Source organism: Bos javanicus, chromosome 3, assembly GCF_032452875.1.
Source record: "Bos javanicus breed banteng chromosome 3, ARS-OSU_banteng_1.0, whole genome shotgun sequence".
NCBI classification, from domain to species: domain Eukaryota; kingdom Metazoa; phylum Chordata; class Mammalia; order Artiodactyla; family Bovidae; genus Bos; species Bos javanicus.
In genome coordinates, this window is record NC_083870.1 from 100873159 (window position 1) to 100896874 (window position 23716).

Below are 23716 nucleotides of genomic sequence, written 5' to 3' on the forward strand. Positions count from 1 at the left end.
GGACATGAGTTTGAGTAAACTCTGGGAGTTGGTGATGGACAGGGAGGCCTGGCATGCTGTAGTCCATGGGGTCACAAAGAGTTCGACAGGACGGAGTGACTGAACTGAACTGCCGTGTTTTGGACTGGAACTTATCCCATTGGCTCTCCTGGTTCTCAGGGCTTCAGACTCAGATAGAAATTACACCATTGGCTTTCCTGAGTCTCCATGTTACCAACTGCAGATCTTGGAACTTATCAGGCTCTGTAATTGTGTGAGCCAGTTCCTTGTGATAAATCTTTTTGTCTCTATATATCCTGTTCTGTTTCTCTGAAGAACTGTAATATATATGATGATGCATGTATTTTTGTCTTTTGCTGTCAGGAAAGTGAATTATATTAGTAAGTAGTCTAATAGTAAATTATCTTTGCATTTGTGGTATATTATTCTTTAATGAGCTGCTAACTTCTTTTTTCTGGGGTGTTTATATTCCAGTATTTATGAGAATAGGCAGTGTTTTTCTCTCATGCTTCTGTTTTTAGGTTTTGTTAGGAATGTTATACTTGGTTCATAAAAATAATTTTGAAGCTTTTTCCCCTATGCTTTGTAACAATTGAAATATTATTGGAATAATTTACTTCTTGAATATTTGATTGAATTCTTCTGTCAAATCTTGGCCAAGTACTTTGAAAATTTTTTCTTTCCTTTTAGTTTAACTGTATAAATTTTTGTTTTTTCTAAGTCAATTTCAGTAATTATATTTTACTAGAAAATTATTGTTGAGATTTCCCTGCTGGTCCAGTGGTTAAGAATCTGCCTGCCAATGTAGGGGACACAGGTTTGATCCCTGATCTGGGAAGATTCCCACATGCCACAGAGCAACTAAGCCCCAGCACCACAACTACTGAGCCCACATGCTGCAGCTGCTAAAGCCTGTGCCCGGAGAGTTCATGCTCCGCAACAGGAGGAGCCACCGCAGTGAGAAGCCTGTGCACTGCAATGAAGAGCAGCCCCTGCTTGCTGCAGCTGAAGAAAGCCTGTTCACAGCAACGAAGACCCAGTGCAACCAAAAATAAATAAATAAAAATTTGAAAAAAGAGAATGTTATTAGTATAGGTTTTCTAGTAGATTTGCATAGAGATGAGTAAATTTTGACCATTAAACTTTTTTGTTTGTTTTTAGTCCCTTTCAGATTAGTTGCAAGTCTTAGGGTGTGGATATCTTACTATTTGGTCTTTTGACCTGCTGGAATTTCATTTTTTCTGTGATTTATAATTTTATATTGAGAGCCTATATTCAGGGAGATAGGTTTTACCTTGCAGTTTTCTAGCTTGTGGATGTGTTTTAATATACAGGTCTGACATTGTTTCTGCTGGGTTCGTTTAGGTTCTGGATCTGAACCTAAAGGATTTAATTTCTTGGGTCAGGCTTCTGTATAGTGGTAAGTACAAATCTCAATCCTGAGCCTGATTTCATAGTTGGCTCTTTTTCTTCATTTAAGGCAATAGGGTGCAGCATTATCCCACTGTGAATGCCTGTTACTAAATAGGAAAAAGCTTGTTAATTGAAGAAAGCTAGTTAAAAGGGGAAAAATCTGGTGACAGATTTTATTTTCTTGAATTCCAGTATTACTGTGAACAGTGACTGCAGCCATCAAATTAAAAGATACTGCTCCTTGGAAGGAAAACTATGACAAACTTAGCATATTAGAAAGAATGTTGCCTATGAAAGTCTGTATAGTCAAAGGTATGGTTTTTCTAGTAGTCATGTATGGATGTGTGAGTTGGACTATAAAAAAGGCTGAACTCGGAACAATTGATGCTTTCAAATTGTGGTGCTAGAGAAGACTTGAGAGTGTCGTGGACTGTAAGAAGATCAAACCAGTCAATCTTAAAGGAAATCAACCCTAAATATTCATTGGAAGGACTGATGCTGAAGTCCCAATACTTTGGCCCCCTGATGCCAGCTGAGTCAACTCATTGGAAAAGAACCTGATGCTGGCAAAGATTGAAGGCCAAAGGAGAAGGTGGTGGCAGAGGATGAGATAGTTAGATAGCATCACAGACTCAATAGACATAAATTTGAAAAAACACTGGGAGATAGTGGAGGACAGAGGACCTTGTGCTGCAGTCCATGGGGTCACAAAGAGTCGGACACGACTTAGCAACTGAACAGCAACAACAAAAGTTAATGGTATTTTAGAAAGTTCTAAGTTTAATTTTATGATGAAAACATCATCGGGAAAGAGAGGAATCAATATTTTTATTTTTTCTCACATGTAGTATTCTGATACAGGGTTTTGGACCAATCTTGCCTGCCTTTTGCATTGGTAAATAAGTTTTATTGGACCACATCTACACTTATTTGGTAATGTATGTTTTATGGCTGCTTTTGTGCTACAATGACAGAGTTGAGTAGTTACAACAGAGACCATATAACTTCAAAGCCCAAGATATTTATTGTCTGTCCCTTTACAGAAAAAGTTTTCCAACCTCTGGTCTACTAGCTCTGTAGTGCACAGCTAGGTGATGGTTAGTTTTTATCTTTGATTACAAAGTACAAATGATTACAGAGCTTTAAAGGTCAGGTTAAATAAAAAAATATGTATCAGTAGCAATAAAAGAAAATATTTAACTTCTGGTATGGGAGGTATGAATTATGCAGGTAGCTTAAGGACTTTTAGTTGCCTTAGATAGCAAAAGAAAACTGGCTGATGGATGATTTCATATTAAAGAATGTGAACTTTTTATTTTTTTGTTTTTTTTTTGGCTGCACCACGTGGCATGTGGGATCTTAGTTTCCTGACCAGGGATCAAGCCTGTGCCCCCGCATCAGAAGCGTGGAGCCCTAAACACTGGACCGCCAGGGAAGTCCCAAGAATGTGGATTTATGCAGCTTATTTATATTCCTTTAAAATAGTTCAGTTTTAGGATTTAGCACCCTCTGGTCATTCCTCCTTAAGAATCGATTTTTAGTTATATTAATCTGTTCAATTTAGTTCTGAAGCCTGTCTTTAGATAAGTAACAAAGACTGCTTGGCTATATATGAAGGATAGAAAGCCATGACTATCAAACCTCATGGTATTTATTGTATACTTTGTGGTTCAGTAGCCTCATGAATTACAATTAGATAATTTGTCATTTTCCTTGTTTTTGGCCACAACATGCGACATGTGGGATTTTCTCCAACCAGGGATTGAACCCAGGCCCACTGCACTGAAAGTGTGGATGCCACTGGCCCACCAGGGAAGTCCAGAAATAATTAAGCCTGATGAAGTAGGGCAGTTGTTCTCAACTGGGGTCAGTTTTGCCTTCCTAAGAGATATTTAGCAATGTCTGGAGATAATGTCACAACTGGGCAGGGGTACTACTGGCATCTAGTGGGTAGAGGATACCACTAACAGTTCTACAATGCACAGGATAGCCGTCCACCACCAAAAATTGTCTGGCCCAAAATGTTAATAGTGCTGAGGTTATAAAGCCCTGACCTAAAAGCACTAGAAAAGATATATAAAACATCTGTTACTGAAATTAGAAAAAATACCCTTTTAGAAGCAAAATAGGTTGGATTTACACTTAATACCATTTGTGAGCTTCAGAGAGTTCCTTTGACTGTTAATCATCTTCTTATTTTAAAAATACTATAAAACAGATTAGTTTCAGTTATTTCTAAGAAAATGACTTAGATATTTTGGATGTTAGTGAAATCTGTTTAGGGAAGAACTGAGGTGTGTGTAAATAGAGGTGACATGAGTGTTTGTATGTATATTTATAAAGGGAAAAGAATGTAAAACCAAATGGCACAATGGCCCCAATCTCTTACCTCTGGTAAGTGGAAAATCTATTCAGCTCTAGTGTGGCAGTGGCTGACAACCTTTTCATTTTCACATTAAGAGTATTTCTGTTGGGCTACAGTAGAAGGCTCTTAATTTCTTCTTATGCTAGTCCTTGTTTTGTTTGGAAATATAATTGGAAGGAGGATTTGTAGGCTGATGACTTTTCCAGTCTCTTGAGATAACTAAAGTACCCCCATGAGATAATTCTGTATTTTAGTGTGTATTGTGAAACCTATAAAACCTGGACTCCTATTCCAGATCAAAGTATCAGGGTACTTTTTTTTTCTTTTTAATAAGCACTTTACTGAGAAATAGTTCAGATCAGATCAGATCAGATCAGTCGCTCAGTCGTGTCCGACTCTTTTCGACCCCATGAATCGCAGCATGCCAGGCTTCCCTGTCAATCACCAACTCCCGGAGTTCACTCAGACTCACGTCCATTGAGTCAGTGATGCCATCCAGCCATCTCATCCTCTGTCGTCCCCTTCTCCTCCTGCCCCCAATCCCTCCCAGCATCAGGGTCTTTTCCAATGAGTCAACTCTTCGCATGAGGTGGCCAAAGTACTGGAGTTTCAGCTTCAGCATCATTCCTTCCAAAGAAATCCCAGGGCTGATCTCCTTCAGAATGGACTGGTTGGATCTCCTTGCAGTCCAAGGGACTCTTAAGAGTCTTCTCCAACACCACAGTTCAAAAGCATCAATTCTTCGGCGCTCAGCCTTCTTCACAGTCCAACTCTCACATCCATACATGACCACAGGAAAAACCATAGCCTTGACTAGACAGACCTTTGTTGGCAAAGTAATGTCTCTGCTTTTCAATATGCTATCTCGGTTGGTCATAACTTTCCTTCCAAGGAGTAAGCGTCTTTTAATTTCATGGCTGCAGTCACCATCTGCAGTGATTTTGGAGCCCAGAAAAATAAAGTCTGACACTGTTTCCACTGTTTCCCCATCTATTTCCCATGAAGTGGTGGGACCGGATGCCATGATCTTTGTTTTCTGAATGTTGAGCTTTAAGCCAACTTTTTCACTCTCCACTTTCACTTTCATCAAGAGGCTTTTTAGTTCCTCTTCACTTTCTGCCATAAGGGTGGTGTCATCTGCATATCTGAGGTTATTGATATTTCTCCCGGCAATCTTGATTCCAGCTTGTGTTTCTTCCAGTCCAGCGTTTCTCATGATGTACTCTGCATAGAAGTTAAATAAGCAGGGTGACAATATACAGCCTTGACGTACTCCTTTTTCTATTTGTAACCAGTCTGTTGTTCCATGTCCAGTTCTAACTGTTGCTTCCTGACCTGCATACAGATTTCTCAAGAGGCAGATCAGGTGGTCTGGTATTCCCATCTCTTTCAGAATTTTCCACAGTTTATTGTGATCCACACAGTCAAAGGCTTTGGCATAGTCAATAAAGCAGAAATAGATGTTTTTCTGGAACTCTCTTGCTTTTTCCATGATCCATTTCCGGATGTTGGCAATTCAATCTCTGAAATAGTTGAGGTAATATAAAATTATCGTTTTTAAAATACATAATTCAGTGGGTTTTAATATATTTACATGGCTGTACATCTTTCACCATTAATTTAAAAATATTTTTATCATTCTAAACAGAAATCCTGTACTTATTAATAGTCATTGTCCGTTCCTCCCTTCCCCCATCTCCAGGCAAACACTGTTCTACTTCATATCTCTATAGACTTGCCTATTCGGACGTTTCATATAAATGGAATCATACAATATGTGACTTTTATGACTGACTTCTTTTATTTAGCATAGTGTTTTCAGCATTGATCCGTGTTATAGTATGTATTAACATTTCATTCCTTTTTATAGCCCAATAATGTTCCAGTGTATGAAATACCACGTTTTGTCTATATAGTCATTTGTTGGTAGACAATAGGATTGTTTCCCTCTTTTGGCTATTGTGAATAGTACAGTTATGAACATTTGTATACAAGTATTTGTTTGAGCACTTGTTTTTAATTCTTTTGCTGTATATCTAGAAGTGGAATGTCTCGTTCATATAGTAATTTCATTTTACTTTTTGAGGTACTGAGGTTCTCCACAGTGGCTGTTTCATTTTACATGCCTGCAAGCAATGTGTAAGGGTTCCAGTTTCTCTACATCTCACCAACACTTACTATTCTGTTTATTATTTAAAAATTTTTTATTATTATAGCCATCCTAGTGGGTGTGAAGTAGGTGTGAGAGCTCATGAAGTAGCTCTCATGAGCTTTTTTTTTTTGAGATAATAATTGATTTACAATATTATATTAGTTTCAGGTGTACCACATAGAGATTCACAATTTTTACAGGTTATAGTCCATGTATAGTTATTATAAAAATTGGCTATATTCCCTGTGCTATAGGTAATGTGCTTGTAGTTATTTTATACATGGTGATTGTACCTCTTACCCCTGCCCCTATTTTGCCCCTTTTCTTTGCTCCATTGGTAGTCACTAGCTTGTTCTCTCTGTGTCTGTTTTGCTTTTTTGTGTGTGTTCTATTCACTAGTTTTGTTTTTTTTTTTAGATGCCACAAGTAAGTGATAAAATATAGTATTTGTCTTTTTTTCTCTCTGGCTTATCTCACTAAGCATGATACTAAGCGAGTATTTTTGTGCATGGTGTGAGGGAGTATTCTAATTTTATTGATTTGCACATAGCTGTCCAGCTTTCCCAACACCAGTTGCTGAAGAGATTGTCTTTAATCTGTTGCGTATTCCTTCCTTCCTTTCCTTTTTTTTTAAACTTGGGTTGTTTTTGTTGAGTTGTAGTTCTTTATGTAGTGTCCTTTGATGCACACAAGTTCTTAATTTTGTTGAGATTCAATTTATAGCTTTCCTTTCATTGTTTGTGCTTATGATGTCATATCCATGAAATTGTTGCCAAATGTAATGTCATGAAGATTTCCCCTAATGTTTTTTTCTAATAGTTCTGTCATTTCAGCTCTTAACTTTTGGTGCTATTGTAAGTGGAATTGTCTTTTCTTTCTTCTCTTCCTTTCTTTCTGTGTTCCTCCCTTCCTTCCTAGGTCTTAAAAAAAAGGAATATTTTATTAAAACAAAAGTTATTACAGTGAAAGAGGGTTTAAAAAGAAAACTAAGAGTGATGTTTCACTTGGGAGGATTTTTATACTCAAGCAATGAGGACCCTTTCTTTAACTTCAGAAGTCTAAGTGTTGGAAGGATGCAGTGACTGAGATCAAACTGAGAATGTCAGTGTCAGGCAAAAGTCAGTTGGTGTCTTCCAGAGTGACAGCAAGGGATACTGTAGGGAAAAACACAGGCAGAGCAGCAACCTTTTTGCCTCCTCTAGAAGAGAACTTTATGTGCTATACAGATAATGCTCTAGCTACCTTGGGTTCAAAGTCCTGAGGTTCTCGGTCTTTGTTTCTAGCAGTTTTGTTGTAGGAAAATTATGTTCTTAATTTCATTTTCTGATTGCTTATTCCTAGTGTAGAAAACTGGCTTCCCTGGTAGTTCAGATGATATAAAGAATCCACCTGCAGTGCAGGAGACGTGGGCTCGATCTCTGGGTTGGGAAGATCCCCTGAAGAAGGGCATGGGCAACCCACTCCAGTGGGTTGCCTAGAGAGTCCTCTTGGACCAAGGAGTCTGGCTGGCTACAGTCCATGGGGTTGCAAAGGGTCTGACACAAGACTGAGCGACGATGGACGCACACAGCACAGTATGGAAAACACTTGATTTTTATATATTTATCTTGTATCCTATAACCTTGCTGAACTCTTCTATTAATTCTAATAGTTTTTGTAGTTTTTTTTCTTTAGAATTTTCTATACATAATATCATGTTGCCTGATCAATATAAATCTTGATTTTATTGATCTATTGAGAATCCCCAAACATTCCTTTAGAAGATTAATTGAATTTCTTTGATATCAGATTTTCTTGTAACTAATACAGTGCCTAAAATGTGTCTTCTCACATCACAAGAGGTGTGGGTCCTTGTTTTTAATCCCACTATACTAAATACTCAGGAGAAGGCAATGGCAACCCACTCCAGTACTCTTGCCTGGAAAATCCCATGGACGGAGGAGCCTAGTAGGCTGCAGTCCATGGGGTTGCCAAGAGTCAGACACGACTGAAGCGATGCAGCAGCAGCATACCGAATACTTTGTCATTTTGGGACTGGATTATGAAGACATTATTGATAACGATGTCAATCTTGACAGAGTAGTACTCATAGTGCACTGATTTGATCATACCCCCCACAGCCTTGTTTGTCTTTCTACTCTTGGGGAGAAGATTTTCTCCTCTCCCGTACCTGGACCCATGCAGTCTGAGTTAAAAGCCCATATACTGTGTCTTCACAGAAGCCTATGTTACCTTTAACATAGTCTTTTGAATCATCTGATTAAGTGTCTTGTCATCCTACTTAGCTTCAAGCTCCATAAGAACAGGGACTATGTCTTATTTACCTTTGTTTCTCTAAGATACAGCATTATGCCTGGAACAGAGTAGGCATTTATTCATCCATCTATCCATCTGTTCACACCAGACACTGTGTTAAGTGCTAAGATACACTGATGATTAAAACTTGTTAATCCTGACCTTGTGGAAATTATAATCCGATGGTAATCATTTATATTAACATTAATTAAGTGCAAGGGTAATTGCCACACAATGGGAAGGATAGTATATTAGTTATTTATTGCTGCATAACAATTTTACTACCGATGCAGTGGTTTAAAAAGAACACATATTATTATATCTGTTTCTGTAGTTCAAGAGTCTAGGTATGACTTAGCTGGGTCCCCTGCCTCAGAGGCTCACAAAGCTGCAATCAAGGTGTCAGTTAGGGCAGCTGTCTTATGTGAGGCTCAACTGGGGAAGGATCTGTTGCTAAGCTTATGTGGTTGTTGGCATCATTCAGTTCCTGGCAGACTGCTGAACTGAGGGCTGTAGCTCCTTGCTGTGTTTCCTTCTCCATGTGGCAGTTTGATTCTTCAAAGCCAGCAAACATGGGAGTCTCCTAGCAAGTTATGGGCTACAGTCTTATGTAACATCATTGTATTTAGGTTGCAGTTAACTCTTCTTTTAACAAGTATTTATTTTTATTTATTTGGCTGCACCCAATGTTAGTTGCAGCATGCAGGATCTTTGATCTTTGTCACATGTGAACTCTTAGTTGTGGCATGTGGGATCTAGTTCCTTGATCAGCCCTCTGCCTTGGGAGCATTGAGTCTTAGCTACTGACCCACCAGAATTCTTCTTTAATTTTTCTTTAATTCTTTAATTCTTCTTTAATTTTTAAAAAATAATTTTATTTATTTTTGCCTGTGATGAATCCAAGGGGCTAACACTGTATTACAGAGATTTCCAAAACAGAATAGAGAAGAGAGAAGTTCCTTCCCATCTCCCACTACCTTTTTAAAAGGAGTTTAGCATTGAGAACCCCGGGAGAAAGGATGATAGCAGTCCAAGGCTTCTTAGGGCTCTGTACCTTGGAAATGGTCCTTGTTACATATCCTTGCTGTCTGTCAAAACTGCTTCTTGCTAAATTTCCTGCTGTTTTTCTTGTTGCATTTATCTGGTTTTGCAACCTCTTTGAGGTACAGTGAGGTTTCAGAGAGGGAGCTCTCATGTGGAGGTTCAGGGTTTTGGGGTAAAGTGGTATGTTTTAAAGGAGACTATTTGTATCACATTTATTCTTTTTTTTTTTACATTTATTCTTAAGGTTCACTCATAGTAGTGTATGATTGTAGCTTTTGGCCATATTCCATCCATTTACTATTTCCTCCAGAGCTGATGTGGAAAGTTGGGCTACTGATTAGTAAAGAATTTTGCAGATGTCTCTGGGGGATGAACTCAGCACTAGGTAACATCGGGGGATGATTTATCAGGTTGAGAGTTTTACTGTGTGTGTACTGCTATGCCAAAGTAGCTCCCAAGATCCTTCACCTTAATTGATAATCCAGCTAGAAAAACAAAAACTGGAAGCACAGAAGTTATATGTACAACTTGGATTCACTCAGTGCATGGGTGTATTTTTGTTGACATTGATATATGTGAAAGCATGTGAGAGATATAAAACACTGATTTTAGAATTTCCCTGGGGGTCCAGTGGTTAGAAACTGTGTTCTGTTTCGAACTGAGCCAAAGGCCCAGGTTTGATTCCTGCTTGGGGAACTTAGGGTCCTGCAGGCCTTGTGGTATAGCCAAAAAAAAAAAAAAAAAAAGCTTATCTTAAAGCATATTATTTTTGCAGTAAGGAAGGTGAGAGGGTTGGTTGCTTCCCCTTTGAGATCTCATAACACTCTGCTGATACTTTGAGTGTGTAATAAACATTGCATTTATTTGCTATCTTAATCATTCATTCATTTACTCTGCAAATATATAGTTAGTGTTCATTAGGTATTAGAGAAGGCAATGGCAACCCACTCCAGTACTCTTGCCTGGACAATCTCATGGACGGAGGAGCCTGGTGGGCTGCAGTCCATGGGGTAGCGAAGGGTCGGACATGACTCAGCAACTTCCCTTTCACTTTTCCCTTTCATGCACTGGAGAAGAAAATGGCAACCCACTCCAGTGTTCTTGCCTGGAGAATCCCAGGGACGGGGGAGCCTGGCGGGCTGCCGTCTATGGGGTCGCACGGAGTCGGACACGACTGAAGCGACTCAGCAGCAGCAGCAGCTCATTAGGTATAGGACATTGAGCTAGTGTTAGGGATAGAGAAATTAATAAAATCTCACCCTAAATGAGCTCTTTGCTTAGGGTGAAAAAAAGGAAATATATTTAAAATATAGTACTTGCTAAAACAGAGCCTGTAGCAAGAGCTTCAAATTACTTAATATATAGTTAGTAAGTGTGTGAAAGTATGCAAAGGCTGCCAAGGAATTTAATATGGGCCTCCAGGACAAACTTTGTTTAAAGGAGTCAGAGAAGGCTTCTCAGAGGAGGTCACCAGTGAGTTTTCTAGAGGAAGAAAGAGCTTGTCAGGAAGACAACCAGGGAAAAGGGTATTTCAAGCAGGAAGAAAAGCGTTTGTGGAGGCACAGGGGATTAAGAGCATGGAATATTCTCAGAGTGGTGAGTGAAATGGGTTTGGTTCAAGTCTGCTGCGAGCATGGAAAGAAGTGGGAAGCCTGTGATGAGTCTAGAAAGGTAAGCAGTGACCTGAAAATGAAAGATTTCTGGAGATATGTTTTCTTTTTTGAATAATTTTATTATTTATTTATTTTGGCTGTGTTGGGTCTTTGTTTCTGCCTGGGATTTTCTCTAATTTTGGCCAGTGCGGGCAGGGGGGTCTGTTCTTCACAGTGATGTGCAGGCTTCTCCTTGTGGCTTCTCTTGTTGCCAAGCATGGGCTCTAGGCGCTTGGGCTCCAGTAGTTGCAGCTACTAGGACACAGGCTCAGTAGTTGTGGGGCATGGACTTAGTTGCTCCTTGGCATGTGGGATCTTCCCAGACTAGGGTTTGAACCCATGTTTCCTGCATTGGCAGGTGGATTCTTTAGCACTGAGCCACCAAGGAAGCCCTTGGAGATATGTTTCTTTATTAGTTTTTTTCTTCTCCCAAATCAGCTTTTGGTTTGTTGACCTTCTTTATTATTTTTTCATTTTCTATTTCATTAACTTTTGCTTTTATCTTTATTATTATACTTTCTTTTTTCCTTAGAATCTTTACTTTATTATTATTATTTTTTTAATATTTGGCTCTTCTGGGTCTTCTTTGCTGCTCACAGGCCTTTATCTAGTTACAGCAAGCAGGAGCTACTGTCTAGTTTGGGTGTGTTGGCTTCTCACTGCAGTGGCTTCTCTTATTGCAGAGCACAGGCTCTAGAACATGGGCTTAGCAGTTGCCAAACATGGGCTTAGTTGCCCTGTGGCATGAGGAATCTTCCCAGACCAGGGATTGAACCCATGCCCACTGCATTGGCAGGTGGATGCCTAAGCACTGGACCACCAGGAAAGTCCTCCCTAGAATCTTTAGGTTGAACTCTAAATTATTTATTTTTAATATTTTACAGATCAGTTAGGACTGTCTTTGGCAGTTATGTTACAGAAATCAGAACACAATGGCTTATTCATATAATATATTAATTTTTCTCAGGAAATCTTGAGAAATTCCTATGCTTTACAACTGCTTGAGGAAGTCATCAACAATCTAGGCCTCCACTAGTTCTCTTTAGTTTGTGGCTTTTGTCCTCTTGCTCTTGATGCAAGCACCACATCTATGCTTCAGCAGTTAAAAAGAACAATTTCATCAGGAAAACATTAGCATTCCGAGAATCCTCCACCAAGCAATTCCCACTTCCATGTCCTTACTAAGACTAGGACATCTGTCCACCCTAGCTGCAGGGAAGGGAAGATTGAACATTTTAATTAAGCCACCTAATTGGAGTTATGTCAGTCAAGAAATGGGGACAATAGATGTTGGGTAAACAATTAGTATAGCCTACTATGCTTATTTTTATTTATCTCTTTATTGTTGATTTTAAATTTTATTTCATTGTGGTCTGAGAATGTGATTCAATCATTATGATGTAGTATCCATGCATTTGGTAAATTGTTTTCTTGTGCATGCAGTGGTTTTTTCCTTAGAACACTTGTTTTGAACGCTTTCAGGTCCACTGTTCTTTGCATTATCGGAATTCAGTTGCTGGCTCTGCCATTTGCTGGAGCTCTGAAAAAGTCTTGTTTAATCTCTCTTTGCCTCAGTTTCCATAGCTGTAATATGGGAAATGTTAGTAATATATCATAGAATTATTTTGAGGATTAGCTGAGTTAAAACATATAAAGCAGTTACACAACAGAACCAAGTATGTAGCAAGTGGTGTAATTTTAGGTGTTAGAACAGGTTTTTAAAACCTAACTCTTAATTACCCTGAAATGAAATTGATAGGGATCTGTGGTTCTGTTGTTTATAATTATATAAGATCAATGGTAAACATAATTGATTATATAAGATCAGTGGTAAACATCATTGATAAAATTGTATGATAAAAGAAGAGTAAAATTAAATTAGTAAAAATATAGATTTCAGTATGCACATTTTGGGGCCTGACTATGCTGGAGTCCGTGGGGTCACGAAGAGTCAGACATGACTGAGTGACTTCACTTTCGCTTTTCACTTTCATGCATTGGAGAAGGAAATGGCAACCCACGCCAGTGTTCTTGCCTGGAGAATCCCAGGGACGGGGAGCCTGGTGGGCTGCCATCTGTGGGGTCACACAGAGTCGGACATGACTGAAGTGACTTAGCAGTAATAGCAGCAGCATGCTGGAATACATAATAAAATAGTTGGATGCTTTTACCTTCTTAAGCATGACTAGTTCTAGTTTTAAGAGAAGACAGAAGCCACTCCATACAAAAAAAAAAAAAAAAAAGAACAGAGATGCCATAGAATATTAGAATAAAAGTGTAATTAATAGACCAGACTTATTTGTATGTGATAAAGGAAATAGGAACTTCAGTTGAAATAGGAATAGCTTGCCAAGACAAATTACAGATTGATTAAGGAGGTATAATATATTTTTGCCAAGTTTATCAGATGTTCATTTAATTTGGAATGTTTCATTAGAGAAAAAAGTTGGCAGAATAGGCACAATGATAAGTTTGTGGGCAAAGCAAAAATACACTTTATACATATATACTTTTAAAATTGTATTTATTTATTTCTGGCTGTGCTGGGTCATGGTGGTTGTGCCCAGGCTTTCTCTAGTTTTGGTAAGAGGGGTCTACTCTAGATGTGGAGCACGGGCTTCTCGTGTTACAGAGCATGAGCTCTAGGGCGTGCAGGCTTCAGTAGCTGCAGCACACCGGCTTAGTAGTTGTGGCACACAAGCCCTGCATGTTGAGTCTTCCTGGACCAGGGATCAGATCCGTGTCCTCTGCACTGGCAGGAGGATTCTTAACCACTGGACCACCAGGAAAGTCCTATGTATGTTTGGTGTTTTAAAAAAGGCTAAATAACATGGAACTCTGCTCAATGTTATGTGGCAGCCTGGATGGGAGGGGGGTTTGGGGAAGAATGAATAGATATTTATGTATGACTGAGTCTCTGCGCTCACTATTCACGGAAAACTGTTACGACATTATTAATTGGCTATGCTGTTGGTGTTGTTTAGTCACTAAATCTCTCTGACTCTCTGTGACCCCATGGACTGCATGCAACTCATCAGGTTCCTCTGCCCATGGGATTTCCCATGAAACTGGAGTGGGTTGCTGTTTTCTTCTCCAGTTAATTGGCTACACCCCAATACAAAATGAAAAGTGTTTTTTTTTTTTTTTTAAAGGCTAATAAATCACCATAAATATAAAAATTGCAAATGGATCTGATACAGATGTGTTATATTGGGATTCAGGAGCAGCACTATCATTGGTGGTCTGGTTTTCTGAAATGAGGACCAATTCTTAGTGATATTCTCAACAAAACAAAAAGCAGTTTTCCTTAATTTACAGGTAGTTAGTTGCATTCCTAGGAAGTTCAGTCTATACTAATACCAAGCAAGGTGACTTTGTTTTTAATGTAAAATGGAGTTAGAGTCCAAGCTTAGATAATAATAAATGTGTTCTTTATTTACATGAATATCTGGTAAGACATTTGCATTTTCTACAGCACATGGAACAATGCTTCCTTGTACATGACAGTCCTGTAGCTGCAGGATGTCTTAGCATCTCAGGCCTGCAGCACTCCCTACCCCCAGTCATTGTTAGAACCAAAACATTTCACCCGAAAACTTCAAAAACACTTCTGAAGTGAGGGGTTATAGCTTCCTTTGAAGAGTACTGTTTAAACTTTATTTGCCTAATATTAATGTTGCTATACCAGCTTACTGTATATTTACTATAGGCTCACTGTCCCTTCTTGGTTGGAAGTCCTAAGCTACTCGTCTAATAGTTAACTTCATGATTAATTACTTTGTTACAGTTCTTGCATTGTTGTCGTTTTTATTACTTAATTCTCCCTTTAGTATTTCTGTGAGCTGGTCAGAGGCTTATGCTTTTCTTCCCCTCTAGAAAATAAGTGTCCTGACTCAAGTTAACCATTTAAATTCAACAAACATTTTTTGAGCAGTCAGATACTAGATGCTAGGCACTGTGCCAGAGAAGAATTTCTCAATTTGGTTTCATACCACATTGCTAAAGCTGAAGTTATTGCATGTAGTTTGTTGTTTTAAATTACTGAAGTACCAGCATATGCAAATAATTTAATTTGAAAAATATAAATTAAGAGCTGAATTAGAGGCACCCCTGGAGAAGAAATGGCAACCCACTCCAGTAACCCACTCCAGTAGTCTTGCCTGGAGAATCCCAGGGACAGAGGAGCCTGGCAGGCTACAGTCTATGGGGTCATAAAAGTTGGACATGACTGAGCGACTAAGCGCACACACACACACACAGAGCCACCCCAATTGAGGCTTCCCTGGTAGCTCAGTGGGTAACGAATCCACCTGCCAATGCAGGAGACACGGGTTTGAACCCTGGGTTGGAAAGGTTGCCTGGAGAAGGAAATGGCAACCCACTCCAGTATTCTTGCCTGAAGAATCCCATAGACAGACGAGTCTGGTGGGCTACAGTCCATGGGGTCACAGTCAGACACAACTGAGTGACTAAACAGCAGCACCTCTGTTTACCGTCATTGTCACTTGTATGTTAATATGCTTACTTGAATGGGATAAAAACGGGTAAAGTAATAACTAGTGGCTATAAGATTATGTATAACCTGTAATCTGCCTTTTGAGTCTACAGTTTGCAATCTACTAGTGTCTGTTGATAGTTATATAATAATTGCCATGCTTTTCTTTTCTGATTAGCTTTTAATGATTTTTGATGAAAATCTAGATTTGTCCATATGAAAAGAAGTCTTGCTTCTCAGAAGGTGTGTATTGCGGGTGGATGGTGGGAGGAGCTGAATAGCTATTCTCGGAATAAATGAATAATGAATAAGGCAGTTTTTGCCCTTAAGCATATAGGAAGTTGTTGCATATGCATTCTGTGTTTTTGGGAGGAGGTAAGTTCAGGATCTTCCTAGTTGCCACCTTGAATCAGAACTGCCCTTAGATATATTGGAGATAAGTGGACAGACTAAGAGCATACAATATGCAAGTGCTGAGACTTCCCTGGCGGTCCAGTGACTAAGACTCTGCTCTTCCAATGCAGGGGGTCCAGGTTTGATCCCTGGTAAAGGAATTAGATCCAATATGCTGCAACTAAAGATCCTGTGTGCTGCAATGAAAATGAATCTCCTGAGTGCTACAACTAAGACTGGCGCAGCCAAATAAACGTTTTGAAAAAATATTCAAGTGCTGTAACAGAGATAAATAAGAACAGAGTATTAAGAAAACAGAGTGGAGCCATCTAACTTTTCTTGAAATGAACTGAGATTTTTCTCGGGAAAAATGATGTTTCTTATAACTTGAATAATTGAAAGGAATTTGGAAGGGAAATTAGGATAGGGGTTAGGGGGTTGAGGATTACATCAGGGCAAGGAGAATAGAATGTGTCAAGGAAAGGAAAAGTGGATAGGGTGATGCATTTAGAAATAATTACAAGTATTACTGTATAATAACTAAAGGTAAGGGGAAAAAAGGGCTTCCTAGGTAGCACAGTGGTTAAGAATACACCTACCATGCAGGAGACTTGGGTTTGATCCCTGGGTCAGGAGGATCCCCTAGGGGAGGAAATGGCAATCCATTCCAGTATTCTTGCTGGGAAAATTGCATGGACAGAATAACTTGGTGGGCTGCAGCCCATGGGGTCACAAAGAATCAGACATAATTGAGCACACACTGAGCACTGAAGGGGAGAGGATGGTGGGAATATACAGGGAGAAGTTGATGGATTTAGTTTTGCTAAAAGGAGTTTGGACTTTATTCCCCAGGTAATGGTGAGCCACTGAAGAATTTTAAGCTGGAGAGCAACAACATAACTTTGCAATTGGGGAACAAAAATTGCTGGGAGATCTGACAAACTGATGTCTCATGTTGATATGTAATAGCCTTCTCAGCATCTAGCACAGTGATTTATATATGGAAGATGATAGTATGACAAAATGCGGTCCACTGGAGAAGGGAATGGCAAACCACTTCAGTGTTCTTGCCTTGAGAACCCCATGAACAGTATGAAAAGCCAAAAAGATAGGACACTGAAAGATGAACTCCCCAGGTCGGTAGGTGCCCAGTATGCTACTGGAGATCAGTGGAGAAATAACTCCAGAAAGAATGAAGAGATGGAGCCAAAGGAAGAACAACACCCAGTTGTGGATGTGACTGGTGATAGAAGCAAGGTCCGATGCTGTAAAGAGCAATATTGCATAGGAACCTGGAATGTTAGGTCCGTGAATCAAGGCAAACTGGAAGTGGTCAAACAGGAGATAGCAAGAGTGAACATCAACATTTTAGGAATCAGCGAACTGAAATGGACTGGAATGGGTGAATTTAACTCAGATGACCATCATATCTACTACTGTGGGCAAGAATCCGTTAGAAGTTATGGAGTAGCCATCATGGTCAACAAAAGAGTCCAAAATTCAGTACTTGGATGCAATCTCAAAAATGACAGAATGATCTCTGTTCATTTGCAAGGCAAACCATTCAGTATCATAGTAATCCAAGTCTATGCCCCGACCAGTAATGCTGAAGAAGCTGAAGTTGAACAGTTCTATGAAGACCTACAAGACCTTCTAGAACTAACACCCCAAAAAGATGTCTTTTTCATCATAGGGGACTGGAATGCAAAAGTAGGTAGTCAGGAAACATCTGGAGTAACAGGCAAGTTTGGGCTTGGAGTACAGAATGAAGCAGGGCAAAGGCTGGTAGAGTTCTGCCAAGAGAACGCACTGGTCATAGCAAACATCCTCTTCCAACAACACAAGAGAACGCTCTACACATGGACATCACCAGATGGTCAATACCAGAAGCAGATTGATTATATTCTTTGCAGCCCAAAAATGGAGAAGCTCTATATAGTCAGCAAAAACAAGACTGGGAGCTGACTGACTGTGGCTCAGATCATGAATTCCTTATTGCCAAATTCAGACTTAAATCGAAGAAAGTAGGGAAAACCATTAGACCATTCAGGTATGACCAAAATCAAATCCCTTATGACTATACAATGAAAGTGAGAAATAGATTCAAGGGAGTAGATCTGATAGATAGAGTGCCTGATGAACTATGGACTGAGGTTTGTGACATTGTACAGGAGACAGGAATCAAGACCATCCCCAAGAAAAAGAAATGCAAAAAAGTGAAATGGCTGTCTGAGGAGGCCTTACAAATAGCTGTAAAAAGAAGAGAAGTGAAAAGTAAAGGAGAAAAGGAAAGATACACCCATTTGAATGCAGAGTTCCAAAGAATAGCAAGGAGAGATAAGAAAGCCTTCCTCAGCAATCAGGGCAAAGAAATAGAGGAAAACAACAGAGTGGGGAAGACTAGAGATCTCTTCAAGAAAATTAGAGATATCAAAGGAACATTTCATGCAAAGATGGGCTCAAGAAAGGACAGAAATGGTATGGACCTAACAGAAGCAGAAGATATTAAGAAGAGGTGGCAAGAATACACAGAAGAACTATACAAAAAAGATCTTCATGACTCATAATCACAATGGTATGATCACTCACCTAGAGCCAGACATTCAGGAATGTGAAGTCAAGTGGGCCTTAGAAAGCATCACTACGAACAAAGCTAGTGGAGGTGATGGAATTCCAGTTGAGCTAATTCAAATCCTAAAAGATAATGCTGTGAAAGTGCTGTACTCAATATGCCAGCAAATTTGGAAAACTCAGCAGTGGCCACAGGACTGGAAAAGGTCAGTTTTCATTCCAATTCCAAAGAAAGGCAATGCCAAAGAATGCTCAAATTACTGCACAATTGCACTCATCTCATATGCTAGTAACTGCTGCTGCTGCTGCTAAGTCACTACAGTCGTGTCCGACTCTGTGCGACCCCAGAGATGGCAGCCCACCAGGCTTCCCCGTCCCTGGGATTCTCCAGGCAAGAACACTGGAGTGGGTTGCCATTTCCTTCTCCACTGCATGAAAGTGAAAAGTGAAAGTGAAGTCACTCAGTTGTGTCCAACTCTAGCGATCCAATGGACTGCAGCCTACCAGGCTCCTCCGTCCACGGGATTTTCCAGGCAAAAGTACTGGAGTGGGGTGCCATTGCCTTCTCCGTATGCTAGTAAAGTAATGCTCAAAATTCTCCAGGCCAGGCCTCAACAGTATGTGAACAGTGAACTTCCACATGGTTTTAGAAAAGGCAGAGGAACCAGAGATCAAATTGCCAACATCCGTTGGATCACAGAAAAAGCAAGAGTTCCAGGAAAACATCTATTTATGCTTTATTGACTATCCCAAAACCTTTGACTGTGTGGATCACCACAAACTGTGGAAAATTCTGAAAGAGATGGGAATACCAGACCACCTGACCTGCCTTTTGAGAAATCTGTATGCAAGTCAAGAAGCAACAGTTAGAACTGGACATGGAACAACAGACTGGTTCCAAATAGGAAAAGGAGTATGTCAAGGCTGTATATTGTCACCCTGTTTATTTAACTTCTATGCAGAGGACATCATGAGAAACGCTGGGCTGGAGGAAGCACAAGCTGGAATCAAGATTGCTGGGAGAAATATCAATAACCTCAGATATGCAGATGACACCACCCTTATGGCAGAAAGTGAAGAAGAACTAAAGAGCCTCTTGATGAAAGTGAAAGAGGAGAAGGAAAAAGTTGGCTTAAAGCTCAACATTCAGAAAACTAAGATCATGGCATCTGGCCCCATCACTTCATGGCAGATAGATGTGGAAACAGTGTCAGACTTTATTTTTCTGGGCTCCAAAATCACTGCAGATGGTGATTGCAGCCATGAAATTAAAAGACGCTTACTCCTTGGAAAAAAGTTATGACCAACCTAGACGTCATGTTAAAAAGCGGAGACATCCTCTAGTTATCTAGTCAAAGCTATGGTTTTTCCAGTAGTCATATATGGATGTGAGAGTTGGACTGTGAAGAAAGCTGAGTGCCGAAGAATTGATGCTTTTGAAGTGTGGTGTTGGAGAAGACTCTTGAGAGTCCCTTGGACTGCAAGGAGATCCAACCAGTTCATCCTCAAGGAAATCAGTCCTGAATAGTCATTGGAAGGACTGTTGTTGAAGCTGAAACTCCAATACTTTGGCCACCTGATGAGAAGAACTGACTCATTTGAAAAGACCCAATCCTGGGAAAGATTGAAGGCGGGAGGAGAAGGGGATGACAGAGGATGAGGTGGTTATATGGCATCACCGACTCAATGGACATGATTTTGAGTAAACTCCGGGAGTTGGTGAGAGACAGGGAGGCCTGGTGTGCTGCAGTCCATGGGGTCTCAGAGAATTGGACACGACTGAGCGACTGAACTGGACTGATAGTATTTGCTATTTGAATGTGACTGAGAAGACTAATGAAATATTATCAGTTACTTTCAAGCTGCATGCACACACTTGGCCAACTCTTAGTTCTTGGCTTAGTTTGTAGTTTTTGTTTGTTGATTTTTTTTTTGGATCTTTTTCTTTTTTAATCATTATTATTTTAAAAAATCAATCAATTATTTTTGACTCTGCTAGGTCTTCAGTGCTGCTCAGGCTTTTCACTAGTTGCAGTGAGCAGGGGCTACTCTTTGTTGTGGTTCTCAGGTTTCTCATTGTGGTGATGGTATCTATGGCTTTTTTGTTTTTTTTTGTTTCAGCTTACTACTGAAACATTCTTAGGACTTAGGACATATAGGGTACTTGGACTTCTGAGCATGTTGAAAGAAGCCTCTGTTTTGTAGAGCTTTCATCTTCTGATATACATAATATATCCCTCATCTAGATCATGTGTACGTTATACACACCAGTGATTTGTTGTTGTTTTGGTCAGTGCGTTTTGTAAAAGGCCCAGAAAGGTACTAGTCAAGCTTGAAATAATAACAGCTTCTGGGGATGAGCACAGAAGATTGGGATTAATGAATCTGATAGTCAAAAGGGACTTTACTTATGTGTATTGTTTTAATGTGTTACAAAGAAAATATATGCATGTATTACTTATTTAGTTAAAAATGAATATAAATTCAATGTTTTCTATTAGAAAATTAAAGCAAGTATATTATGGAAGAAAGTAGAAAATGAAGAAACAAAAGCAAGAAAATAATCATCGATCTACTGTCAATGACAAGCATCATTAATATTTTATAAACTTACTTCTACTTCTTTTTGTTTTGACATAAACTTAGGCATATGCCGTATGCAGAATTTTTTTCCCTACAATTAAAAGCTAATCTTTATTTCCTAATTTCCTAAATTTATGTAAGGAAATAAAATTCAGTTTTTACTTGTTTATTCCAACTTTTGAAAACTTTTTCAATCTATAGAAAATTGAAAGAATAATGCAGTAAACTCCTAAGTCCCTTCATCTAGATTCATCAGTTGTTAATATTTTGCTACATTGCTTTATCTATCTGTATTTTTTTGGACAGACCACTTGAAAGCAAATTGCAGACATCATAACACTTAAATACTTTAGTATGTATCTTCTAAGAATACATTCTTTTACAAAGCCATATCATTATTTATACATTAGACAATTAACCTTAATTCAGTAAAATAATTTAATGTACAACTTATAACTTTTGGATCCCGAATTCAGTTAAGATTTCATCTGTTCATTTCAGTGGTTATGACTGTTAATCTTTTTTAATCTAGAATATTCCAGGACTTCCCTGGCAGTCCAGTGCTTAAGACTCTGTGCTTCCATTGCAGGGGGTATGGGTTCGATCCTTGGTCAGGGAACTAATATCCCCCATGCCATGAGGTATGGCCAAATTTTTTTTTCCATCTAGAATGTTCCCCCACATTTTGTTTGTTTGAAGAGTACTGTACAGTTGTCTTTTAGATATTCTGAATATGTCTAATTTTTTTCTTATGATACAGTTCAGTTCGGTCACTCAGTCATGTCCAACTCTTTGCGACCCCATGGACTGCAGCACGCCAGGCCTCCCTGTCCATCACCAACTCCCAGAGTTTACTCAAACTCATGTCCATTGAGTCGGTGATGCCATCCAACCATCTCATCCTCTGTCATCTCCTTCTCCCCCTGCCTTTAGTCTTTCTCAGCATCAGGGTCTTTTCTGATGAGTCAGTTTCTTATGATTAGATTTGAGTTAAACATTTGGCAAGTATATTTCATTGCTTCAGAACGTTGATAATGTTGCATGTCTCACTTTTGCTAATAACTGAATTTCTAACCCCTTGATTAAGGTGCTAGCTGCCAGACCTCTCCATTATAAAGGTCATCTTTTCCCCTTTGTGATAAATAAATCATCTTGGAGGCCAATACAGATTTGAATATTGCTCTTTTCACTTAAAATTAGTATACATTTTCTATATCATCTCAAAATCACCTGATATGCTAAACTATTACAAACATAGTTTCTTATCTTTAATAAAAACAATACCTATTTATCTGAATACTATGTGCCAAGCACTATGTTAAGTACTTTATACACATTTTTTTGTTTCTTTAACATAACAACATCAGTTTATCCTCCAAAGGAGATAGAGACTATCATTCTCTTTATTTTACAACAGAAAACTTCAAAAAGAAGTCACTCTAAGCATTAAAACTTGGATTTGATCTGCTAATATTGACAGCTTGAGTACTTCACCACTCTGCTATGTTCTTGTTTAGAAAGTAGATTTGAAGATCCTGTGGTAGCATCAGCTAAGTTTAAAAATCAGAGGGATAGTAATTTTCTTACCTTGGTGATTTTCTTCTCTTCCCTCTCTATCTCTTCTTTCTTTTCTTCCTTTCTTTATTTATACTTGTGGTAAAGTATATATAAAATTTACCATCTTAACCATTTTTAAGTGTACAATTCAATTCCTATTTTTGTGTCACCATTCTCCAGAACTGTTTTCATCTTGCAAGGCTGAAACTCTGTACCCATTAAACAGTTCTGAATTCTTCCCCTCCCTGCAACCCCTAGCAACCACCATTCTACATTCGTTCTGTTTGAATTAAACTATCTAAGGAACCTCATATAAGTGGAATCATAAGTATTTGCCTTTTCCTAACTGGCTTACTTCACTTAGCATAATATCTTCAAGGTTCATCCATGTAATAGCATATGCCAAAATTTCCTTCCTTTTTAAGGCTGAATAATATTCCCTCATGTGCCACATTTTGTTTATCTGTTTATCTGTTGATGGACTCTTGGGTTGCTTCTGCCCTTTGGTTATTATAAATAATGCTGTTTTGAACATGAGTGTACAAATATTTTTTTGAGACCCTTTTTCAGTCCTTTTGGGTTTGTACCTAGAAGTAGAATTGCTGGATCATATGGCAGTTCTGTTTTTAATTTTTTTTTTTTAAAGGTATTTAAAGATATCAGTCTCTTGGAAATCCTCTTAGTAGTAGTAACAATGATCTATGTGTAGAGGACAAACTTAAGCAGAAATTGACCTTCCCTTTATTTTGAAAATCTAAGTAGGTTTGAGGGCTAACAATTTTTTGTGGTTTTGACAACTTGGAATGAAGATCCTCCTGGATTTAGACAGGTTCCCTATGTTTAGTGGATCTCTATGTGTTTTTTTTTTGTTGTTTTTTTGCCTTCCTCTGAGGCATGTGGGATCTTAGTTCACTGACCAGGGATTGAACCCACATCCTCTGAATTGGAAATGTGGAGTCTTAACCACTGGACTGCCAGGGAAATCCTGTGGACCTCTATATTGGATGATACCTTTTTCTTTATCGCCTGTAGTCAGTTTTGTGCTTCAAAAATCTGTCCAAATCTATTAATTCTTGGAGATTTCACTGAAGTCCCATGAAGTTTTCCCCTAAGTGCATCAACATTCATATAGATACCTCTTGTGATGTATTTGAGTCTTTATTCTCTTTCTTTACTGATTGGTCAAATTGCTTTTT

General features: G+C 38.9%; 1 protein-coding gene across 7 annotated transcripts in view; it reads left to right on the plus strand.

The window, feature by feature from the left end:
* Nucleotides 1-23716, plus strand: part of TESK2 (testis associated actin remodelling kinase 2) — a 137676-nt gene that overhangs the window by 41419 nt on the left and 72541 nt on the right. The gene's annotated exons all lie outside the window — the stretch shown is intronic.